This window comes from Balaenoptera ricei, chromosome 3 (assembly GCF_028023285.1).
Source record: "Balaenoptera ricei isolate mBalRic1 chromosome 3, mBalRic1.hap2, whole genome shotgun sequence".
Classification (NCBI taxonomy): domain Eukaryota; kingdom Metazoa; phylum Chordata; class Mammalia; order Artiodactyla; family Balaenopteridae; genus Balaenoptera; species Balaenoptera ricei.
The window spans coordinates 180,020,437-180,036,780 of NC_082641.1; the positions used below are offsets into that span (position 1 = coordinate 180,020,437).

At 44.4% G+C, this 16,344-nt stretch overlaps 1 pseudogene; it reads right to left on the reverse strand.

Annotated features, from left to right (window-relative positions):
• Nucleotides 1–3,002: 3,002 nt before the first annotated feature.
• LOC132363201 (zinc finger protein 77-like) lies at nt 3,003–15,917 on the reverse strand (annotated as a pseudogene).
• Nucleotides 15,918–16,344: the final 427 nt, after the last annotated feature.

Sequence of the window (16,344 nt, forward strand, 5' to 3'; positions counted from 1 at the left end):
TGCAAAAAGTATACATTTGGGGTTTCCCTGGTGGCGCAGTGGTTGGGAATCTGCCTGCCAATGCAGGGGACACGGGTTCGAGCCCTGGTCTGGGAAGATCCCACATGCCGCGGAGCAACTAGGCCCGTGAGCCACAATTACTGAGCCTGCGCGTCTGGAGCCTGTGCTCCGCAACAAGAGAGGCCGCGATAGTGAGAGGCCCGCGCACCGCGATGAAGAGTGGCCCCCACTTGCCGCAACTAGAGAAAGCCCTCGCACAGAAACGAAGACCCAACACAGCCATAAATAAATAAATAAATAAATAAATAAAACTTTTAAAAAAAGTATACATTTGACAGAAATATTATAAGCATCCATGACATCACAAACCAGACAATGTACATGTGACATCCCACTTGGGTTGGCGCCCTGTCAGAAGCCCCACCCTGCTCACAGCCACCAATACCACACTTTTTAAAAAAAAACTGCATTAATTAGTTCAGGGAAGAAATCTTCACTCTTTTTTTTTTTTTTCCGTGACCCGCACCACATAGCTTGCAGGATCTTAGTTCCCCAACTAGGGGTAGAACCCAGGCCCTCAGCAGTGAAAGTGTGGAGTCCTGACCACTGGACTGCCAGGGAATTCCCACCATACAATATGACTGACTCTATAAATGCTGTATATTACATCCCTGTGACTGACTGACTTTAAAAGGACTGGAAGTTTGTTTCATCTCCCTCACCTATTTCACTCATTCTCCTTACTACCCTCCGTTCTGACGACCACTTGTTTCTCTGTATCTGTGAGTCTATTTCTGTTTTGTTATGACTCTCCATGTTTTGTTTTCTTCATTCCACATGAGTGAAACCACATAGTCTTTGCCTTTCTCTGCCTGAGTTATTTCACTTAGAATACCCTCTAGTTCCATATATGTTGTCCCAAATGCTAAAATTTCATTCTTTTCTATGGCTGAGTACTATTCCATTGTACATACATGCACCGTCTTCTTTATCCACGCTTCTGTTGAGAGACATTGAGGTTGCCTCTGTACCTTGGCCATTGTAAATAATGCTGCAATGAACATAGGGGTGCATATGTATTTTTGAATTACTGTTTTTGTTTTCTTCAAAAAATGCCCAGAAGTGGGATTGCTGGATCGTACAGTAGTTCTATTTTTAAGAAACTCCATGTTGTTTTCCATAATGGCTGCAGCAATTGATATTCCCAGCAACAGTGCACTAGGTTACACTTTTCTCCAAATGCTTCAGAACACTTGTTATTGGTGGTCTTTTTGATAATAGCCATTCTGACAGGTGTCATTGACAGGTGTTATCTCACGGTGGTTATGATGTGCATCTCCCTGATTAGTGATGTTGAGCAGCTTTTCATGTGTCTGTTGGCCATCTGTATGTCTTCTTTGGAAAAATGTCTATTTAGGTCTTGTGCACATTTTTTAAGTGGGTTTTTTTTGTTCATATTGAGTTGTACAAAGTCTTTACATATATATGTGTGTGTGCATATGTATGTATGTGTGTGTGTGTATATATATATATATGTGTGTGTATATATATATATATATATATATATATATATATATATATGGCGTGAGAAAAAAGTCCAGTTTGATTCTCTTACATGTAGGTGCCAGTTTTCCCAACACTATTTATTGAAGAGGCTGTCTTTTCCCCATTGTATATTCTTTTGCCTTTTTTCCTACATTAATTGACCGTACATTGTATTTATTCCTGAGCTCTCTATTCTGTTCCATTTATGTATGTGTCTGTTTTTCTGCCAGTATGGTTATTGACCTGGGTCCTTGGACTCTCTAATCAATAGAAATTGAAACGAGGCCAGACGAGAAATTCAGGCAAGGCTTTATGGGGACTCACACTGCTCATCAAATATATGTGTAATTGGAGCTCTTCCCTATGGGCAGAGCCAGAAGTCAGAAAACTGTGCTAGAACTCAGGGCCAGTAGGCTGCCATGCATCTCTGTCTCCTGATGGTACAGAAGACCCAAGAATCATGGTTTCCTTGGGGACTTCCCTGGTGGTCCAGTGGTTAAGACTCCATGCTTCCACTGAAGGGGGCGAGGGTTCAATCCCTGGTCAGGGAACTAAGATCCTGCATGCCAAGTGGTGCAGCCAAAAAAAAAATAATAATGATATTGGTTTGGCCAAAAAGTTCATTCAGTTAGTGAATACATTGTTCAATGAAATTCTTGGTGAAAATGAAAAATGTGATACTTTCTATTTTCACTTAAAACAGAATGAACTTTTTGGCCAATACAATAAAATTTTAAAAAAGAATCATGGCTTCCTCACTTCTGCTTTCCAGACCTCATGCATCTTCCTCTTCTCAAGAACTTTAACTCAGAACCACTAACAGAAGGACTCTGGATATAGTTTCCCACCTTACCCAAGATGACAACACAGTTCAGTAGAACAATCTGGACAGGAGCTTTCATCTTCACACCACCAGGTCGCTCTTATTTTTTTTTTACTTTTTTTTTTGTCGGGGGGTGGTGGCCACACAGCATGTGGGATCCTAGTTCCCCGACCAGGGACCGAACCCGCATCCCCTGCATTGGAAGCTCGGAGTCTTAACCACTGGACCGCCAGGGAAGTCCCTCAGGTCGCTCTTCTTAACTCGATGTATTGTGTTCAATTTGCAACCAAGATCATGGACATGAACAGAGGTCAGATTAGGAACATAATCAGATAAGCCTGTCATCTTCCATGACCTTCCACAATTACTAATTTCTGGGAGGAACACATATACGGTATCTGCTAGCAACAAACAACTTGGAAGACACACCTTTCAGTAATGAAGACTCAAGGAGAGGGTAAATATTGATTCAGGAGATTCCAGTATCTCTTAACAGTGGACAAGGAAAGACATTTAATTAATGCCAGCCTCATATCATGATCACATATTAGGAACATAATGGAACATAATGGAAAGTAAGAATCAAAAATCTGTTCATCAAAAATGAAAGAAATCACAAGTTTCACATGAAAAAAATCACAAACCAAAAGCCACTTAGCACCCCCGGTATCAAAGACATTCTAATGGAAATGAGACAAGTTTTATATGATTGTACAATGATATAAACTCAGAGATAACAAAATGTAAGTGGTAGAGACGAACATGGAGGGATACTTAGTACGTGTTCAGATCAGCAACATGAAGTACAAATTAATATACTGAGATCAGTATTGAGGATAAGGTACTTACAAAGGAAAAAAATTTTTCCAACATTTTTTCCATTCATAAGATTGCTCAGCAATTCCCTGGTGGTCCAGTGCTTAGGACTCCATGCTTCCACTGCAGGGGGCCTGGGTTCAATCCCTGGTTGAGGAACTAAGATCCCACAAGCCATGTGGTGCAAAAAAACAAATTCTTGACACTGTTTTGCTCCCACTTCTAAGTTTTAAGAAAGAATTATGGCTTTCCCACTATTCTTGGATTCAAGTTTTCCCACAGTGTGTGTCTTCATGTGTCTTTGCTGGGATATGAAATAACAGTAGGCTTTTTCACACTGCTGACATTCACACGGTTTCTTTTTACTGTGTGTTTTCATGTGTCCTTTCAGAGATATGGTATATTTGAAGGCTTTCCCACACTGCTGACACTGATGGGGTTTCTCATCACTGTGAGTAATCATGTGTCCTTGCAGAGATCTCTGAAGCCTGAAGACTTTTCCACAATGCTGACACTGATAGGGCTACTGTGTGCTCTCATATGTTCTCGAAGGGATGAGGGAGTAATGAACGCTTTCCCACATTCTGTACATTCATAGGGTTTTATTCCACTGTGTCTTTTTATGTGCCTTCTAATGTACCTGGGACAATGGAAGGCTTTTCCACATTCATTACACACATGAGAAGGCTTCTCTCTAGTGTGCATTCCCATGTGTCCTTGCAGGGGTTTGCAATATGGGAAGGCTTTCCCACACTGCTTACGTTCATAGGGTTTCTCTCCAGTGTGCATTCTCACATGTTCTCGAAACTGTGTGCTGCAAGCGAAAGCTTCCCCACATTCTTTACATTCATAGGGTTTCTCTCCAGTGTGAGTTCTCACATGCCGTGCAATCTGGGAATAATAACTGAAGGATTTCCCACATACTTCACACACGTGGATTTCCGTCCATAATGACCTCTCTTACGTCGCTGAACAGATGGCAGGCAAGTGAGAGCTTTTCCAGATTTCTTACGCTCTAAAGACTGTTTACTACTGTCACTCTTCATGTACCTCTTAGATGCTCTCCCAGCATCCTGATGTTTATCACATTTCTCTACAATGTCTGTTTCCCCAGGAGGATTTAGGCACGAGACAGAGCTGCAGGCTTGCCCACATCCTTCACATGGCTAAGGTTTGTGTCCAGGGTGAGATCTTTGCTGATTCCTCTGGAAAGAATGATCCCTGAAGGTTTTTCCACACTTAGTGCATTTATAGAGCTGAACTGCAGTGGGATAACCCTTATGCACAGTAAGATTTGTAATCTGGTTCAGGGTTTCTCCACATTGGTGATCTTCTTTACCTTCACAGAGACTCTCCACCAAATGATTTCTGTTCAAAATGGGAAGCACACTATTAGGAATTAATACTTATCAGTAATTTACTAATTAATGATTTACCGATGATTGTTAGTATTTGTGTTGACTAAGTGTTTGCCATTGGCATGTTTCCAGCATGCTCTTCAACTGTTACAAGGTGCAACAAATTTAATACTCTGGCTGAAGGCTCAAATAGAACCGTAACTTTCAGTGTTTTCCAGATGAGGTTTCCTGACCATTGTTTCCTACTGAATTATGTTTCAGATGCTTAATATCGACATCACATTTATGAAAGTACTGTCTTGTGAAAATACTCTGAATACACAATTGTTTAACTAGGTTTCTATTCAATTTCAAGTGAGTCTAACACTCTGATGACACCCGCCCCACCACCACCCCCGTGGGAGTGCCACTCACCTCAAACGCCTCTCCTGGGTTACATGCTGATCACACATGTTATGAAATGCCCAGTTTTCTCCAAAAACAGACTAGGAATCATTTCTTCTGAATCTTACTATTTTCTCTTCACTGCATAGTTCATTCTCCGAAATATCCCACTGAAGACTTGATCCACTGGTTTTAACTTGAGGGCAAGACCCTGCAACAATTAGTAGCATAACTAAATCCTTGGGGAAGAAATGGTGGGGAAAAGGAAAGAAAAGAGACCATATGTAGATGTCTTTCCACAGACTGATTCAAAAATGTAAAACTAACTTTATAAGGAAGGATGGTCATGTGCAACATTGTGGTTTATAAGAAATACATACATATATTTTTGGTCATTCCAATGAATGACATATATTTCTCAGATAGATCAGGTCCTCATCCACAGTTTCCTGCTCAAGCGTCCCAAAACTCTTGGAATTTCCTGAGCAATAAAAGCAGTGGAATAATATTTGGTCTCCTGTCCTCAGTTCCTGAAAATGCTTCAGGGTCAGAAGGGTGAAATGAGTGTTTTGTTACTCATAACAAGCCCTTTCCATCACAATTGTATTTATATTCATGAAGGTGACTGTTGGAAAGCACCACAGGATGGGGGCTGGTTGCAAATGGAGACACCATGTGATTAAAGGGTGGAACTTTCAGTCCCACTCACACCCCTGGACACAGCACCAGCAATGGGGAAGGGAGAGAGGCTGTAGGTTGAATCACTTGCCAATGGACAGTGATTCCATCAATCATGCCTAGGGAATGAAGCCTCCACACAATAAAAGGGGGGTTCAGAGAGCTTCTGGGTTGGAGAACACAGGGAGATGTGGGGAGAGTGGCACCTGGACAGGGCGTGGAAACTCCGTGCCCTCCTGACATAGCTTCCCCTATGAATCTCTTCTATCCAGCTATTCTTCAGTAATATCTGTTTATATTAAACTGGCAGTGAAGTAAGTAAAATGTTCCCCTGAGTCCTGTGAGTGTGGTAGCAAAATAACTGGACCTGAGGAGGGGGCGATGGAAAGCTCTCATTCACAGCCAGTCGGTCAGAAGTCAAGGTTAACAACCTGGGCTTACAAATGGAGTCTGACGTCTAAAAGGAGGTCACTGGAATCTCCAATGTTAACTGGTTGGTCAGAAGCACTGGCAACAGCCTGGCCTTGTGATCCACATGTGACGTGGGGCGTGAAGATGGGTGGGGGGGTGAGTCTTGTAGGACTGAATCTTTCAGCCATGTAATCTGTGGCTACTGCTGGATAGATAATCTGAGCATTGAGCTGAATTCTATGATGCCCTGCTGGTGTCCAAAAATTGTTTGTTGGTGTGTGGTGCCTTAACACATGCCCACAACACGTTGGAACTGGGTCCACACCTAATTAAACACTCAAGCCAAGAAAACCTTATGAGGACCTTGGCTATTTGGAACTTCCACCATGGTAGGGAAACTGAGTCAAAGTGGCAGCCTGATCATTAAGAAATACTTCAAAAGAGATGGAGATTGAGGAATTCCCTGCCGGTCCAGTGGTTAAGACTCCACTTCTATTGCAGGGGGCACAGGTTTGATCTCTGGTCGGCGAACTAAGATCCCGTATGCTGCAATGCGCAGCCAAAAGAATTAAAAAATAATACAATGTTGCTTCTTTGAAAAAAAAAAAAAAGAGAGAGAAAGATGGAGACTGATATTGAGATCAATATTATCAGAGAAGTAAAGTAGGAAGGAACTGGGTAAAATGCACATTCCCAAATGCTCCCTTTGTAAGAGGAGCTACAGAAAGACTTCCCAAGTGGGCAAGGATGGATGAAAACTCCAAGAGGGAAGCCAGGTTAATGGCAAACGTCACCTTCTCAAAGACCGAGTCATGTTTCTAACAGGTATGTCCAAATATCTCTCCCTGATCCAGAACCTGTTCCTCCCGAGAGGTATGCCCTCCTGGTGATCGCAGGCACAGAGGCCCTAGAAGAAGCCTATCTCCACTGACCCAGCTGCCACTGGGAGATCAGATGGTGCGTGGCTGCTGTCCTGCTTGTGGAGAAAAGCTCCTCAGGGGGAGGATGGAGGACCACAAGCCGTCCATCAGATGGGCCGCTTCTCTGGTCCTCAAGTCACTGAGGATGGGTGAGTGTGAGTTTAACTACAGCAAGATTATCATGTCAAATGTGTACTGATCACAGTGTAACGTTCACAGGGTGAAAACCGTAACGCCGCTCTCACTGCCCCAAAGTGACATTGGAGACCATGCTCACATTTATACAATTAGGGAGACTCAGGATTCTGATCAAGAGTAACAAAGAGTCAATCAATACAGTAAACTTCGTTTTCATGGAAAAGCTACCTGACCCTAAGTAGGTATCATGAAAGCTTGGACTGTGTCTGTCTTTTCTCCAACATATTCCCATCCTTGTCTCTAATAAGAAAGGACAATTGTTAAGAAATATTTGTTCCCTAAAGACCAAGTACAGGGAGGAAGCCATCCTCACCCACGGACGCCAGGTTCCTGAAGGTCTCCAGCATCACGTCTCTGTAGAGCTTCCTCTGAACCGGGCCCAGCAAAGCCCACTCCTCTGCGGTGAAGTTCACAGCCACGTCCTCAAAGACCACCGAGTCCTGAAACAGCCACAGGTTCCATGTCAGCAAGGCTCCCTCTTCACCCCCGTGTGTGGGAGGATGGGGAGGCCGACAGTCAGGAACCGGACTCAAGTCCTAGGACTCCTGAGCTTACACTCTTGTGGGAAATGAACACACACAAGCCAATCAAATGCATTTTACTCAGTGATGGTAAGTGCTGGAAACTGAAGCAAAGTGTAAGAGCAATATTTGATAAACACTCATGCACACATAATGAAAAAGAACTGTTTTTTTTACCAAATATAAAATAGATAAACAGGGACTTCCCTGGCGGTCCAGTGGTTAAGACTCCATGCTTCCACTGCAGGGGGCATGGGTTTGATCCCTGGTCGGGGAACTAAGTTCCCACGTGCCATGCAGCATGGCCGCACAAAAAATAAATAAATTTTAAAAATTAAATGTGTTTTAAAAAATAGATAAACAAGGATTTACTATATACCACAGGGAACTATATTCAAATCTTTTAATAATCTATAATGAAAAAAACCTGAAAAAAAGAATATATATATATATACACACACACACACACACACACACACACACACACACATGCATGACCAAATCACTTTGCTGTATACCTAAAAGTAACACAATATTGTAAATCAACTATACTTCAATTTTTTTAAAAAATTGTTTTTAGTGAGAGAGCAGAACCTGAGGTGGTAAAGACTGAAAATAAAATCATCATTCAGATAAGAAGGAAATGAATACTTGGTTTGGTCAAAAGTTATTTCCTTGAAACTCCAAGAACAGGAGCAGACTGTCAGGAGGTCGTGAACACTGATTTTCCAGGGCCGCTGCATCTGAAGAACTCTCGCCTGGACTGAACAGCATGTAAAATCCTGGGCCAGTCCCCTCATATCCGACAGAGGCAGAGACACGACCCCCTGCCAGGATGAGGTGGACACCGAGGGCACAGACGCAGGCCAGGGCCCAGGGCCTGGGACACCTGTGGGGTAAGAGGAGCCCTGGTTCCTGAGGGATCTGTCAAGCCAGCAGGGCCTCTCAGATAAATAACCATGTGCCCAGAAATCAAGGAAAATGATCCACAAAGAAGAATCGCAGAACGATCTGACAGCAACAGGGCCAAAGGTAACTTTAACACAGAGAAAAAAAAACACCTAATTATTATCTTTAGGACAATATGGATGACAACAGACCCCTGAAATACAAAGCAAGCAATTATTTTTATAAATTAGAATTTTAATCCAAAATATATTCTGACAATCTAAATTATAAAAAATTCCAAATACATTAGCTACAAAGAAGGCAAGGCTGCCTCACCCGAGGCTGCAACTGGGGTTTGCTAATCACACACCTGATAAGAAACTTGTATTTTAAATACATTTTTAGGTACTTCTCTAGTGGCGAAGTGGTTAAGAATCCACCTGCCAATGCAGGGGACACAGGTTCGATCCCTGGTCCGGGATGATCCCACATGCTTTGGAGCAACTAAGCCCGTGCACCACAACTACTGAGCCTGTGCTCTAGAGCCCGTGAGCCACAACTACCAAGCCCACGTGCCTAGAGCCCGTGCTCCGAAACAAGAGAAGCCACTGCAATGAAAAGCCCGTGCACCACAATGATGAGTAGCCCCCGCTCGCCACAACTAGAGAAAGACCGCACGCAGCAACGAAGACCCAACGCAGCCAAAAATAAATAAATAAAATAAATATATTTATTTAAAAAAAATTTTTTTTTAATTAAAAAAAAAGAATGAATACAACTGGCCAATAAGCTCATGAAAAGATGCTGGACATTACTCATCAGGGAAATGCCAATCAAAGCTACAAGCAGACATGTCTTCACACCCACCAAGAGGGATATAAAGACAGAGAAACAAGTGCTGGCGAGGACATGAGGAACTTGGAACCCTCACCCACTGCTGGAGGGAAGGTAAGATGGTGAAGCCACTTCGGAAGACAGTCTGGTAGTTCCTCAAAATGATGAACACTGAGTCACCAATTTCACCCTAGGTATCTATCTACTTGAGAGAAGCGAAAGCAAACACCAACATGAAAGCTAATAGACAGGGGTTTCCCTGGTGGCGCCGTGGTTAAGAATCCGCCTGCCAAGGCAAGGGACACGGGTCCGATCCCTGGTCCATGAAGATTCCACATGCCGTGGAGCAACTAAGCCCGTGAGCCACAACTACTGAGCCTGCGCTCTAGAGCCCGTGAACCACAACTACTGAGCCCACATGACACAACTGCTGAAGCTGCTGCAATGAGAAGCCCACGCACCGCAACAAAGAGTAGCCCCCACTGGCCGCAACTTGCGAAAGCCTGCGCGCAGCAACGAAGACCCAACACAGCCAAGAATAAATAAAATAAATAAATTTATAAGAAAAAAATTTTTAAAAAGGGTGCATAGATGTATACGTATAACTGATTCACTTCGCTGTACACCTGAAACTAATGTAACATTGTAATCAACTATACTCCAACAAAGATTTTTTTAAAAATTAAAGATAATGAGCAGAATAAAAACAAACAAAGAAACAAAAACAATAGAACTTGGGCAAATAAAAGACAATGTGAATTGCATAAGGAGCAAAATTACAGATGTTTCAGAAATCCAGCAGGTTAAGGAGATACTGACAAACCAATTATTTAGGATGCGCATGTCCCCACAAGGCAAAACTGCTTGCCAGCAACTGAAATACCAGTCTTGGGAATCTATATATCATCTGCTTTGTAGTTCCTTCCTATTATTCAACAGGGAACTGCTCCTCTTTAGTGAATAGGTATCTGTGTACACCGCTGGGCTGCTTTGGGTCAAGATGTGATTGACCATGAGAGCTTTCAGGGTATGCAGAACTGGAAAATATATTTTTAAAAATCTGCCCAATGCATTTGAGCAGAAGTGCTGGTTTCTATTTAAAACCTGTTTTTCTGCTGTATATACCGGGATGGGAGCAAAAGATGCCTTAATACGTGTCACGTGCTGGAGACAAGGAGCTTGGTAAATGGATGTTTATCTTCTGTGTTTTTAGTATTGGGTGACTGAGGTTTTCTGAGTGGTTTATCATAAAACCACACTTCAAGTCTTGTTTCTGCTCACAGTCTTTTCAAATATCCAAATGTATTTCTCATCCTGAGCTCTTGGTAATAATAGATATAGAAAGCTCTCTAATGGTGATCAGTAGTACATGTTTGATTTTTTAAAATCATTAATAGAAGATCAATGATGTGGTTTTACCAGGAAAAAAATACAGGCAGACCTCAGAGACATCAGTTTTTACTCCAGACCACCCAGATAAAGTGAATATCGAAATTAAGAGTTACACAAATTTTTTTGTTTCCTGGTGCATAAAGTCATGTTCACACTATACAGTAGTCTACTAAGTGTGCAAGAGCATTGTGACTAAAACCTTGTACGTACCTTAATTTTTTAAAAGAGTTTATTGCTAAACCATTAGTTTAGCCATTAGTAAGCAAATGCTCTTGGGAAAAAATGTCACCCAAAGACTCGCTGGATGCAGGGTTGCCACATACCTGCAATCTGTAAAAATCAAAGTATTTGCAAAGTGCAATAGTCATAACAGGATAAAACATGTGCCTTTATTCATAGCTCAAATGACTGTCTATGTCTACCCAAAAAGAATATTAAGATAATCACAGATGGGAGGGAGACGCAAGAGGGAAGAGATATGGGGATATATGTATATGTATAGCTGATTCACTTTGTTATAAAGCAGAAACTAAAACACCATTGTAAAGCAATTATACTCCAATAAAGATGTTAAAAAAAAAAAACATAGGGCTTCCCTGGTGGCGCAGTGGTTGAGAATCTGCTTGCCAATGCAGGGGACACGGGTTCGAGCCCTGGTCTGGGAAGATCCCACATGCCACGGAGCAACTGGGCCCATGAGCCACAACTACTGAGCCTGCGCATCTGGAGCCTGTGCTCCGCAACAAGAGAGGCCACAATAGTGAGAGGCCCGCGCACCGCGATGAAGAGTGGCTCCCGCTCGCCGCAACTAGAACTTTTTTTAGAAAAAAAAAATTACTTATAAAAAAAAAAAAAGATAATCACAGAATCAGATTTTTAGTACATTTCCAGAATGCAAACTCATAAATATAAATCTCAGTGTACTCTGATCGTTAGAAACAAGCAGTTGAAAAGTAAATTTTTTTTTATAAGCAAAGACTTTTAAAACTACTTGGGGGAATTCCCTGATGGTCCAGTGATTAGGACTCTGTGCTTCCACTGCAGGGGGCACAGCTTGGACCCCCGGTCAAGGAACTAAGATCCCGCAAGCCGCATAGCTCAGCCAAAAAAAAACCTACTTGGTATTAAAACTAATTTTCTTTCAAGATGCTCAACATTGCTAATTATTAGAGAAATGCAAATCAAAACTACAATGAGGTACCACCTCACGCTGGTCAGAATGGCCATCGTTAAAAAGTCTACAAATAGGGTTTCCCTGGTGGCGCAGTCAGTGGTTGAGAGTCTGCCTGCCAATGCAGGGGACACGGGTTCGAGCCCTGGTCTGGGAAGAGCCCACATGCCGCGGAGCAACTAGGCCCGTGAGCCACAACTACTGAGCCTGCACATCTGGAGCCTGGGCCCCGCAACAAGAGAGGCCGCGATAGTGAAAGGTCCGCGCACCGCGATGAAGAGTGGCCCCCGCTTGCCGCAACTAGAGAAAGCCCTCGCACGAAACGAAGACCCAACACAGCCTAAATAAATAAATAAATAAAATCCATGATTGTCTGCTTTCATGCTCTTGACCATCTCTCCATTAAAAAAAAAAAGAGATGTTTTAAAAAAAAAAAGTCTACAAATAACAAATGCTGGAGAGGGTTTGGACAAAAGGGAACCCTCCTACACTGTTGGTGGGAATGTAAATTGGTGCAGTCACTATGGAGAATAGTATGGAGGTTCCTTAAAAAACTGAAAGTAGAGCTACCGTTATGATCCAGCAATCCAACTCCTGGGCATATATCTGGAGAAAACCATAATTTAAAAAGATACATGCACCCCAATGTTCATTGCAACACTATTTAGGATAGCCAGGACATGGAACCAACCTAAATGTCCATTGACAGATGAATGCATAAAAAGATACACACACACACACACACACACACACACACACACACACAAAAGAATATTACTCAGCCATAAAAAAGAATGAAATAATACAATTTGCAGCAACACGAATGGACTTAGAGATTATCATACTACGTGAAGTAAGTCAGACAGACTAATATCATATGATATCACTTATATGTGGAAACTAAAAAAATGATACAAATGAACTTATTTACAAAACAGAAACAGATTCACAGACTTAGAAAACAAATTTATGGTTACCAAGGGGGAAAGGTGGGGGGAGGGATAAATTAGGAGTTTGGGATTAACAGATACACACTACCGTATATAAAACAGATAATCAACAAGGACCTACTGTATAGCACAGGGAACTCTACTCAATATTCTGTAATAACCTAAATGAGAAAAGAATCTGAAAAAAAAATATATATATATATATGTATAACTGAATCACTTTGCTGTACACCTGAAATTAATACAACATTGTAAATCAACTATACTCCAATATAAAATGAAAATTTAAAAAAAGAAATGCTGAACACCAATGGGTTATCAGTAAAAACCAATATACCATCACAAGGAGATCCCGTTTCAGACACTTGAGATGGACAAAATTAAGGTGGATTCTCCACGTGCTGGAAATGGCATGGAATAAACACTCGACTCCAGCCCAACGTCCACACTTCCTAGTATTTTTAAAACATCCATAATCTACAACCTGGCAATTTTTGCCCACGAGTAAAAAATTTGTGATACATTTGACCCAGGAGACAAAAAGGAGTGTAACAGCATTGGTGACAGACCAAAAATTAACATGAGACAGGACTTCCCAGGTGGCGCAGGGGTTAAGAATCCGCCTTCCAATGCAGGGGACGAGGGTTTGATCCCTGGTGGGGGAACTAAGATCCCAAACTAAGATCCCACATGCCTGGGGGCAATTAAGCCTGCGCACCACAACTAGAGAAGCCTGCGTGCCGCATCGAAGAGCCTCGCAGGCCAAAACAAAAAATTTCTGAATTTAGGGGCTTCCCTGGTGGCGCAGTGGTTGAGAATCTGCCTGCCAATGCAGGGGACACGGGTTCAAGCCCTGGTCTGGGAAGATCCCACATGCCGCGGAGCAACTAGGCCCGTGAGCCACAATTACTGAGCCTGCGCGTCTGGAGCCTGTGCTCCGAAACAAGAGAGGCCGCGATAGTGAGAGGCCCGCGCACCGCGATGAAGAGTGGCCCCCACTTGTCGCAACTAGAGAAAGCCCTCGCACAGAAACGAAGACCCAACACAGCCATAAATAAATAAATAAATAAATAAATAAATAAATAAAAATTGTATAACTTAAAAAAAAAAAAACCCAAAAAAAAAAAAAAAAAAAAAAATTTCTGAATTTAAAAAATAATAAATAAATAAATTAACATGAGACAACCATGAGCAAAATCCACAAGGGCTGGATGGAGGAGTTAACCGGGGGACCCCCTTCCTCTGACTGCAGCACGTGTGAAACAGACTGCGACTGAGAGCCACACAGAAGCCTTCCATGTGATGTCACTGGTGTAGCACTGCTCATATTCACTTATCGCAAATTCAGCAGAAGCAAAATCAAATAAAACACTGCTCGGTGATGAAGGACAGAGATAAAGCTGCAAAGAACACCAAAAAGACCAGGACAGCTGTCACCCCGGGGGCTGCCCACTGGGAGATAAATAAGTTTATTGGACTTGTCTGTGGCTTTTGCTATACCTTGTCTATCTGAGTTACAATTCTTTGCCGTTCGCCAAAGAAAAGAAAATTTTTTTTGCTGGTAAATAACTGACTCATTTTTAAGGTCAACAGCCATTTCTTACCCAAACTTTGCTCAGCCTTCTCCCCCGGAGGCCCCTGACTTTGCGCCCCTCCTCAGCCCCCCGCACCCCGACCCTGAGCAACACTGAGCTGCAGAACAAGCCCCTGCAGACCTGGGTCCAGAATGCACTGACCACAGGGGGCCCGGACCCGACAAACAGCCTTGCTCTCAAGTCCTCACAAAGAAGAGATAAGCCCTTGGCAGTGGGTTAGAGGTGGTGGCACGTTTTTGCACAAACATGTCTCCCAAATTGCGATTCTTAAGACCCCAAACAAAGTTCTTTGTTCTTTGCAGCCTAAATACAGATTTTCTACATGCGACAGGAGGGCCTGGGGACCTCTTGAGTCAGGGGTCAGTCCAGTGGGCAAGGTCACTGTGGATCGGTGCCTGTTTTTTTTTTTTTGGCGGTGGGGCATGCCAGATTGAGATCCCCGAGCAGGGATAGAACCCATTCCCCTGCAGTGGAAGCGCAGTCTTAACCAATTGACGGCCAGAGAAGTCCCTGGGTCGGTGCCCTTTGTTTAAGCACAAAGACACTCTGCGATGTCACTGCGTGCAAGGAAGGGGCGGGCCTCGTGGGTTCTCCCTTGATACCCTCCCCCCATATCTGGCCTTGCCAGCTTCTCCGCATCCCATTTCTTCCCCCACATCATCAGGCTCACCCCCGCAAGCCCCTGAACTTTGGGTAGCACCCAGGGAACAATGAGGTTCAGAACAAGCCCCTGGTCAGCTTCTCAAGAGAATGGGCCCACCCAGGGGACCCTGTCCAGTCCAGCCTCGCTGGTCCCGCAGTCCGTGCACCGCCCTCACTCGCCCAACTTTCCTCCTCACACAGAAAAGCCCTTTTCTGTGCGGTTGGAGACGCTGGCACATCTCTGGGATCTGAACCTCGGCCCTATCGCAACAGTATCTGCAGTATTTGCAGTCTCCTTCACCATCTCTGGACTTGACTTGATGTGTCAGATCCAGGGCGGATATCCCACAGAGCCTGACCATCCTTTCCCGCCTCGGACCCCCACTCAGCCGAGGACTCAGTCAAGACGGCTGGACCACAACCAGCGGCTGAGGGCTGAAACTTAAGTCCGGACCTGAGGACAACACGCCGGGTCCCCACCCCGCGGCCGAGGGGGAGACTCGGGTCTCGACACGGGACAGGACGCCGGGTCCCCACCCCGAGGCCGAGGGGGAGACTCGGGTCGGGACCCCGGGATGGGTGGGACGTGGGGAGATGCTGGCCCGCCGCCGCTTTCGATAGGTTCTGGTCTATTCTACGCAGCCTCTTCCAAGTTCGGGCCCCGGGCCGCGCACTCACCATCTCACCGACTCCTTCCGGCTTCTCCGAAGCGTCCTCACCGCGGCCCTGCGACCTGGGCAGGTGAGAGCGATGGGAACGGAACACCTGAGGCCGCGCGGGTTCGCACAAGAGGCGGGGCTGCTGAGAGAAACTTCCGCGGGCTGGGAACGCGCCCGCCGCGCGTCCTCATTGGACGGCTCTCCGGTGCCCGGGCTCTGATTGGATAGTAATCCGTGCCCCGCCCCTGCCCTAACGGACAGCCCTCCTGGTCCCATTCGGCCCAGATTGCTGTTTGTCCGGACCCCGCCCAGTCGCCGCTGATTGGACAGTTCAACCAGACCCCGCCCCTGCTCCTAAGTGACAGGCCACAGGCACACGCGTGTCTGATCCGCCCGCCTGGGACTTGGGCTCCGTGCAGAACGGGCTCTGGGTGCGGCGCACCCTGTGGCATCTGCCCACAGCTGGGCGGCTCCCCTGTGTCCTCCTTCTGCACCTGGAAGTCCAGACTAAGTTTCCCCGCGGATCGCTCCATATCCGGAGTGAAGATGAGAAAAGGCG